The sequence below is a fragment of the Cricetulus griseus genome (assembly GCF_003668045.3).
Source record: "Cricetulus griseus strain 17A/GY chromosome 1 unlocalized genomic scaffold, alternate assembly CriGri-PICRH-1.0 chr1_1, whole genome shotgun sequence".
Taxonomy (NCBI): Eukaryota; Metazoa; Chordata; class Mammalia; order Rodentia; family Cricetidae; genus Cricetulus; species Cricetulus griseus.
The window spans coordinates 3,923,796-3,933,843 of NW_023276807.1; the positions used below are offsets into that span (position 1 = coordinate 3,923,796).

Here is a 10,048-nt window from a genome sequence, read left to right on the forward strand (position 1 = left end):
GGACATGAGAGAACAGGAAGATTTAGTAAGGGGAAGAATAGAGGAGAGCAAGATAAGAGATACTATAATAGAGGGAGACATTATAGGTTTAAAGAGAATTCTGGCAGTAGGGAAATGTCCAGAGATCTATAAGGTTGATACCAGCTAACAATCTAAGCAATAGTGGAGAAGCTACCTTAAATGCCCTTCTCTGATAATGAGATTGATGACTACCTTATATGCCATTCTAGAGCCTTCATCCAGTAGCTGATGGAAGCAGAAGCAGACACCCACAGCTAAACAATTAGCTGATCTCTGGAATCCAGTTGCAGAGAGGGAGGAGTGATGAGCAAAAGGGTCAAGATCAGGCTGGAGAAACACACAGGGACAGCTGACCTGAACAAGGGGTTGCTTCTGGACCACAGATTGATAGCTGGAATATCAGCATAGGACTGTTCCAGACCCTCTGCATGAGGTCAGTTTGGAGGTCAGGACAGTCTATAGTGCCACTGGTAGTGGATTAGTATTTACCCCTAGTGCACAAATGGACTTTGGGAGCCCTCTCCACATATAGGGATACTCTCTCAGCCTAGACACACTGTGGAAGGTCTAGGTCCTGCTTCAAATGATATGACAGATTCTGACAATCCCCATGGAAGGCCTCAGCATCCCTGGGGAGCAGAAAGGGGTTGGGATGCAGGGACAGGAGAGGAGTCCAGGAGGGAAGGCCGAAGGAACTGTGATTGACATGTAAAAGAAGCTTGTTTCTAATTTGAAATTGGTCTAATTACAATTATAAAAATAAAAAAAAAATCACCTTTCCGCGCTGCCCCAGGATGGGTCCATACAGCGTTGTTCTTGATTCCCATCGTAACTTAAAAGGGAAACTTACTCAATGTCCGGAGCCCTCGATGTCCTGCAGATGAAAGAGGATGATGTCCTCAAGTTCCTTGCAGCAGGAACCCACCTAGGTGGCACCAACTTTGACTTCCAAATGGAGCAGTACATCTACAAGAGGAAAAATGATGGTATCTACATCATCAATCTGAAGAGGACGTGGGAGAAGCTGTTGCTGGCAGCCAGGCCCATCGTTGCCACTGAGAACCCCGCTGATGTCAGGGTCATCTCCTCCAGGAACACTGGACAGCAAACTGTGTTGAAGTTTGCTGCTGCCACCGGAGCCACTCCAATTGCTGGCCGTTTCACTCCTGGGACCTTCACCAACCAGATCCAAGCAGCCTTCCGGGAGCCATGGCTTCCAGTGGTCACTGACCCCAGGGCTGACCACCAGCCCCTCACAGAGGCGTCTTATGTCAACCTGCCCACCATTGCTCTGTGTAACACAGACTCTCCTCTCCGCCACATGGACATTACCATCCTATGCAACAACAAGGGAGCTCACTCAGTGGGTCTGATGTGGTGGATGCTGGCCCCGGGAAGTACTCCGTATTCGTGGCACTATCTCCCGTGAGCACCCATAGGAGGTAATGCCTGACCTTTACTTCTACAGAGACCCAGAGGAGATTGAGAAGGAGGAGCAGGCTGCTGCCGAGAAGGCTGTGACCAAGGAGGAATTTCAGGGTGAATGGACAGCGCCAGCGCCAGAGTTCACTGCTGCTCAGCCAGAGGTGGCCGACTGGTCTGAGGGTGTGCAGGTGCCCTCTGTACCCATCCAGCAGTTTCCTACTGCAGACTGGAATGCCCAGCCAGCCACTGGGACTGGTCAGCAGCTTCCACAGTGCAGGTCACCGAGTGGGTTGGAGCCACCACTGAGTGGTCCTGAGCTGCTCTGCAGACACTTGAGCAAAGGGAAAAAGGGTGGAAGGAAAATAAAGTTCCTACGAGCTGTAAAAAAAAAATAAATAAATAAAATAAAAAAATCATTTTGTTTTAACCTTCTCCTTTATGACTAAAAAATGGTACATGGCCAACAACAAAGAAAACTAGGCAGAGGAAGGCCCATTTTTTAGTGGCTCCAGACCTGTGGAAAGTCAAATTGACAACTTCTTTGGGTTACCTTTTGCTTCAGAAATATTCTGTAGAATTCAGCAGATAATACCCAGTCAGAAGTCTCAGTAAAAGACCAAAGAAAGAAAGGAAAAGAGAAAAAGAGGAAAGGATCCAAGAAAGTCCTACTCCATCCCCAACCCCCAGGCAAAACTGTGGAAGAGTGACCTAATAGAGCAGGATACTTTTATAGCAATGTTTTCCAATTTCAGCCAGACATCACCAGGACCCTCTCATGCCCTGTATTGTCAGCTGGTAGAAGAGTGGATCTGTCCCAATCTCCAAATCACGTAGAAGTACTCATGTAGACCTCTCCACTCAGGAGCGTAGCATTTTGACTCCCTAGCCCAGGTGGCATTAGCAGGAGGCAAAGAAAACTGATCTCCAACAAGCTCCAGGAAACTGAGCAAAGTGTAGGCAGTGAAGATGAGCACCAAGGCACTAAATCTCAACATAGTGCCAACTGACCTATCAGGAAACTAAGCCCACTTCCCACCTAGTGCCAAGGAAAAGAACAAGGTTTCCTGAGGGGACATGAGTGGATTGTCCTTGCCTTACCTGCCCACCCACCCCATTCTTTCTGTCAGCTGCTCCAAGTGGGAAGCTGAGCATTTGCCTTCCCACTACAGGATGAAAATAATCTTAGGAGTTCTCAGCTTCCTCCTTCCAAGGTACCAGCAGGACCCAACAGGGAGGTGAATAGCCATTCACAGCAGAAAACCACATAAAGGACAGACTCTTTGAAGTACAACAAATCAGTAATATGAGTGTAAATTGGGAAACTGAGAATAGATACACAAAAATCAAATGAGTAGAATCTGAGGGATCCCATAGGAAATTAACAACATAGCTTGCTTACATCACTGCATTGGTGTCCCAGAAACACACACACACACACACACACACACACACACACACACACACACACACACACACACCACAGTATCATTCAGCTATGGATGGAGTCACTCTAAATGGACTCCAAAACTGTGAGCCAGGACAAATCACTTCTCAACTAATTTGATTCATTTTTATCTCAGCAAAGGGGACAGTAATGAATGCAAACAGCTTAAGAGAAGGGTCCCTTACCTCTAGGGAGAAACAATTTAATGGCAATGGATATTTTTTTGGCTGTGGGAAACTATAGACTTCTATGGGGTGACACAAATCTTTTCAAATGCTAAAGACCTCCATCAATCATCTGTTCTGTGCCTGGGCAAAAGACATCCCATTATTTAGAGGAAATAAATCAATTTTCAAATAGGGGAAATTAAGAAAACTTTTTAAATGTCACTAAATACCATTAACTGATGGAATTTGTCTAAACAGAAAGTAAATGTTAACAGAAGACTACCACACCTTTGAAGAGAGGAGGGCATCAGAATAGATACAAGTAAGTGTGAATGCATCATGAGCTTTGAAATCACTCATAGTGATTCCAGGAAAAATTATAGCAGAACAGGGAGTATCCCGCCATGTGGGATGGGCTCCCAAAGTCCATTCCTATTCTAGGGATAAGTAAGGACCCACTACAAGGGGTCCCATAGATTTCCAAGGTCTCCTCACTGACACCCACATTCAGGAGGTCTGGATCAGTCCCATGCTGGTTTCCCAGGTATCAGTCTGGGGACCAAGAGTTTTCCCTTGTTCAGGTCTAGAAAGTAATTCATGGGATTCATGAGTTGTTGGAAAGGAATCTGAAAGCAGAAAGAGAAAGGCAAACCCAAGAGAACTGATTTATAAAGAAAATACTGTTGCCAGGTGGTGGTGGCGGTGCAGGCCTTTAATCCCAGCACTTGGGAGGCAGAGGATTTCTGTGAGTTCGAGACCAGCTTGGTCTACAAGAGCTAGTTCCAGGACAGCCTCCAAAGCCACAGAGAAACCCTGTCTTGAAAAGCCAATATGTATGCATGTATGTATGTATGTATATATGTATGTATGTATGTATGTATGCATGTATATGTACATATACATATTCATATACAAGTTATATTTTAATAAACAAAGATTTTGAAAGTTATTGTTTATTGGGATTATATATCCTATAACCCCCATTTTGAAAGAAAATGCAACACATAGATTTTTAGTAAACATATATCTATTTATATTTATATATCAATCCTACATTCAATAGTATTATATTAAGAACACTTTGAAGAAATAATATGCATTTTATGGTACACATGATATAAATAAAACAATTTTTTTATAGTTTTGTAGATTTAGAATCTGGTTTGCAAGGAAAGCTTTACAAAAATCTATGCATATCACATTAAATTTTATAGCTTAATGAAATCTAAGGATACGAACAAATGTTGCTTTATATAAACAATTATGATTTTAAAGTTTATGAAATATTTAATATACTTAAAAACATTTTAATAGGTTTTAAGATGTCTATAATACCCAGATTTATAAAGTAGTATGTACTTATTAGGCCTTAATATATGATCCGAATATTTAAATTTGTGAACTTGCACACGTATTTTAATTGGGAATGCAAAAATAATAGCTTTGCCAGCAATAAAAATTAATTTACAAAGGGAGAATAGAAAGTGGTAACAGTTCATTAGAAAATTATTTTTGAGACACCTCTGGCAGAAGATCCCCGATCCATCAGGGCCCATGCCAGCACTGAGATCCCTAAATAACTACCTTGCTTACAGACCACCAAATATTTTCAGAACCTTCCTAACAGCAACAGTCCCTCTTCCCCTAATCACCCTATCCCACCCATACCTCCAGGGTATGACCCCTGCCACACCAGCACCCGGATCTCTATCCCAATCACCCTATCCTAGGAAGGGAAACAAAACACCCAATGAAACATACACAAACACTACCACTACCACTACCACTACCACTACCACTACCACTACCACTACCACTACCACTACCACTACCAATCAATAACAACATAACAGGAATTAACTATCATTGGTCATTGATAGCTCTCAATATCAATAGACTCAACTCTCCAATAAAAGACATACGATAACAGAATGCATTAAAACACAGGATTCATCCTTCTATTGCACATAAAAAACACACCTTAAAAATCAAAGATAGATATTACCTCAGAGCAAAACTTTGGAAAAAAAAATTTTCCAAGCAAATCAACCTAAGAAACAAGCTGGTGAAGCCATGCTGATAGCCAACAAAATAGACTTCAAACCAAAGTTAATCAAAAGAGATGGACACTTAATATTCATTAAAGGAAAAATTAAGCAAGATGATTTTTTAAAATTCTTAACATCTTGTCCTAAATACAAGGGTACCCATATTTGTAAGGGAAACACTACTAAAGCTTAAACCACACACTGACCCCGAAAATTCTCCCAGAGAACCCCTACAGATGATGAACACCTTCAGTGAAGTGGCTGGATACAAAATAAATTAAAAAAAAAATCAGTAGCCTTCCTCTATACAAATGATAAATGGGTTGAGAAAGAAATCAGGGAAATAGCACCTTTACATAATAATATAAAATATCTTAGTGTAACTCTAAACAAGCAAATGAAAGATATGTATGGCAAGAACTTCAAGTCTTTGAAGAAGGAAATTGAACAAGATATCAGAAGATGGTAAGATCTCCCCCATGCTCATGGATTGGTAGGATGAACATAGTAAAAATGGCAATCTTACCAAAATCAATCTAAATATTCAACACAATTCCCATAAAAATTCCAACACAATTATTTACAGACCTTGAAAGAACCATATGCAACCTCATAAGGAGGAGCAAAAAACCCATTATAGCAAAAACAATCTGCTGGAAACAGATTGTTTAAAACAACAACAAAACTGCTGGAAGTATCACCATTCCTGATTTCAAGCTGTATTAGAGAGCAATAATAATAAAATCCACATGATATTGGCATAGAAACAGACAAGGTGATCGATGGAACCCAACTGAAGACCTAGATGTTAAACCACATACCTATGGACACCTGATTTTTTTAAAGAAGCCATAAATATACAATGGAATAAAAGAAGTCATCAACAGCTAAATTCTACATGGGAGTTACCTACACCCTCTGTTTATATGTTACAGATGTGTAACTTGGTCTTCTTGTGGAACTCCTAAAAGTGAGAGCTGGAGCTGTCTCTGACTCGTTTGATGGCTTTTGGGCCCATTTTTCTCACACTGGGCTACACCATCCAGCTTTAATATGAGGTGAGGTGCCTAGTCTTATCACAACTTGATATGACATGTGTGGTTGATTCCATAGGAGACCTACCCTTTTCTGAAGAGAATCTGAGGAGTAGTGGATGGAGGAACAGAGGAATTGAGGGATGGTGACTGGGGGAATAGGAAGGAAGGAAAATGCAGTAGGGGTATAAATCATAGTAATAAAAAATGATAGTAATAATAAATTTATTTTCTCAATAAAAACATAAACACAAATTTTTTGACACAAATAACATAAGAAAACAACCAAAGATACATGACAACAATTATCATGGACATATATGACATAGTTACAGGAAATTAGGTCCAGCCTATTTAGAAAAATGATAGAAAGTTTGTCTCTTTTTTTGTGTGAGAAAGGCTTAGTATCACAAACGGTTGAAAGGTGATTTTGTAGAACACAGTTAAAGGAATCTCTGTCTCTCTGAGAAGGAAGTGTTTTTTGTTTGTTTGCTTGCTTGCTTGCTTGCTTGTTTTATTTTGTTTGTAATTGTGTCCCAGGCTGTTTTCTTGGAAGTAGGAAATTAATTTGGATGTTAACTTCTTAACTTTTCCATTTCCATGACAAAGCATCATGACCAAGGCAATTAATAAAAGAAAACATTTAATTTGAGGGCTCAAGGTTCCAGAAGTTTCCACGACTATCATGGAATAACATATGGTAGCAGGCAGGTAGTGGTGGCACAGCAGCATAGCTTAGAGGTTACATATAATCTACAAGGAGCAGAGAGAGAGAGAGAGAGAGAGAGAGAGAGAGAGAGAGAGAGAGAGGGAGGGAGGGAGGGAGGGAGGGAGGGAGGGAGGGAGGGAGGGAGGGAGGAGGGAGGAGAGAGAGAGAGAGAGAGAGAGAGGGAGGGAGAGAGAGAGAGAGAGAGAACGAGCTAGTTGAGAAAGGTGGGTGATATTGAAACCTCAAAGCCCACCTCCAGTGACACACCTCTCCCAACAAGACCACATCTCCTAACACTTGCCAAACAGTTCTACCAACTGGAGATCAAAGATTCAAACATATGAGCCTGTGGGGGCCGTTCTCATTCAAACCACCACGAATGTACAGGTGGTATGGAACTTTGAGGTTCCAGACTTGTGCTCCCAGTTAGGTTTGGAAACCCTTCCTCAATAAGCCAAATAAAAGAGCCTAATCAAAAGGCGAAAGCAAAGGAGACTTACTCAATGTGGTTACATTTGGTAAAGAAATAGAGGCATTAAATCCCACAAGTCCTCTCTTTAGGTACCTGAAGCAACATCATGGATATCTAAGAAGTCCTGGTCAGGGTGTGGCAATGAATGCCATGGACACATCTTTACTGAGGTTTCAGTATCATCATGTAAGATGTTTAACAAGTTTCTGTAACTGTCTGAAACCTTTCAGGGAGATCCCTGTTCTCTCTGACTGGAGCTCTCTTTTTTTATTTTATTTTTTTTTAATCCCAGCATGAGATTCCCATCGAAGATTTCCATTTCTTTAAGGGTCCATTCTTTCAAGAGTCTTTAGTTTTTCGTATTTAAAGACACAAGGGTCTTTTACTTTGCATCACTGGTTACATAGGGGTATTGGATTTAAAGAAGATTTTCCCAAGAAAAGCCATGTGTTACTCCATCTGACCTAGGAGCAGAGTCTAGCAAATGTTAGTAGCACCCAAACATTCTGTCAGAATGTCAGAAAAACTGAAAAAAAAAAAAGGAACACAGAACCCATGTTTAAAAGGATTGATCGGTCAAATGACAGACAGGGAAACTCCCTATAGTGTTTGAAGATAGGTCTCAGAATAAATCCCCAGGAATGCTGGGGTGTGAGCATAACATAACTTTGTTTCGTTATCTTATTACTGTTCCTCTTTGAAGTCTTTGCTCCTTCCCAACAAGATGTAAATGTGTTTCACTGAAGATTAAAATTTGGTGTGTATAAGGGTACATCATCCTTACATAAAGTTCCACTATAGACTTTGTTTATGTTTATACCATCACCATGGTAGGACCCTTATGAGAAGGAAATACAAAGGTGATAGGGGACAATAAAATATATTTGTACTTCTTATTATATAAAGGAGTATGCATACAAATATAAGTGCACTGGCATGAATGTACAGGTAATAGTGTATTTGTTCTGAGTGCTTCAGGAGGAATGCTGGACCTCTCAGCCTTAGTATGTGTGAATCACCAGCTATGCAGGGAAGAATGACAGGCAATAAAGAGAGACACGCCAATACTATGGATCTCAGAGATGACCCTGACCACCTGACTGGAGTGACAAAGCTAAAGTGGGATGGTGAACTGTCTTCAATTCCATTCCCTATGTAATCTTCCAGATGGATTATAAGATACAAAATGACTCCATTGGCTGTTAGTCTGCTGGCTTTTCATATTGATGGCCCTTGGAACAAAGTTTATTTTTTTGTCTATTTCGAGACAGGGTTTCTCTGTATTGCTTTGGAGCCTATCCTAGAACTCTCTCTGTAAATCAGGATGGCCTTGAACTCAGAGATCTGCCTGCCGCAGCCTCCTGAGTGCAGGGATTAAAGGTGTGCACCAACAACGCCCGGCACAAAGTGCAATTTAAAGGTCTGATTTTTGCTTCTTCTTCTTCTTCCTGGCATTTCGGGTGACAAGCAGCACAAACTACCATACACCAGTAGCAAAACCTGGTGATTCATTCAGAGGTAGGTAGGATGCATGAAACCACAAGGGTTCTCAGTGAAGATCTAGTTGGCAATAGTACATTTGATCCGAGATATGAATTGTCGAAGAACCCTCCCCAGTGAAGAACGAATGATAATGTGGTCACAAAGAGTAAACCATGGGTGGCACAGTCTATAACACATTAAGGTGGGGGCATAGTGTGTCAATGAGTGGTGGCTGGCATGAACTGAACTTCTCTGCAAACACATCTGTGTTAAAGATTCTGTAATCAAATTCATTGATTAGAACATTTTAGTTGTGAGGAGTTGGAACACTACAGATTAAAATGTCATTATTGTAAAGAGTCACAATGTTGCAATTCAAGAGGAAAAATGTCTAGGACTGTTTTTAGTCAACTTAATAGCCAATCTCATCAAGCTGTGTGTCCATTTGACTACTGGAGAAAATCTTTGGAATACGCCCACAAACCAAGAAGGCTATTAAAGACCCCATGTAATCTAATGCTAAAATTTCCATTGGCTGTAATTGTAAACTGACGTCTCCACTAATGAATTGGGCTAATACACTTATTAAAGACTTTCTTTTGTATTGTGAGTATCAACACATCATGTAATCATCATGGATGTGATGTCATCCAGCCTAACATGACTTGTGTTCCTGGATCATGTTCATTCAATTTGACCCTTAATAAACTGGAGCAAGATCTGGTTTGGGTGTCTAGCTGGCCTCTTGAGGATATATGACTGACCCTAGGTTGTTGGGGGATAACAGGGTCCAGATTTTAACCTTAGCAACCCTGGTAACAGTTGATTCAGAAACGGATGTGCATGCTGAGGTGTAGCTTTTCTCACTCCCTTCTTTCCTTGACCTTGTCTCCTCTACCAGAAAAGATTGAGCTGTATTTTTCTTTATCATCTCCTCCTTCTACTCTCATCACTACTAATTTCCAAGAAGAACAAGATTGTACACCAAAGAAAAAGATCACTCTGGCCCTTTTTAGGTGAAACCTAGAGAGCCAATCGTGATGTTGTCCATACTCCCTGTACAAAACCTGGTCTGAAAACATTGATTATGGGATGTTCTGATGCACACTGGGGCTCCCTTTTCTATTTGTCAAGGAACTTCTGTTCTTGAGACCCTTCTCCTCCTACTGGGTTGCCTTGTCCAGCCTTGAAACCATGGTTTGTGATTAGTCTTATCATATTTTCTTATATCTTCTTATGCTGTATT

At 41.0% G+C, this 10,048-nt stretch overlaps 1 pseudogene; it reads left to right on the forward strand.

Annotated features, from left to right (window-relative positions):
• The first annotated feature begins 859 nt into the window (after positions 1 to 859).
• LOC113832221 lies at positions 860 to 1,792 on the forward strand (annotated as a pseudogene).
• The last annotated feature ends 8,256 nt before the right edge of the window (positions 1,793 to 10,048 follow it).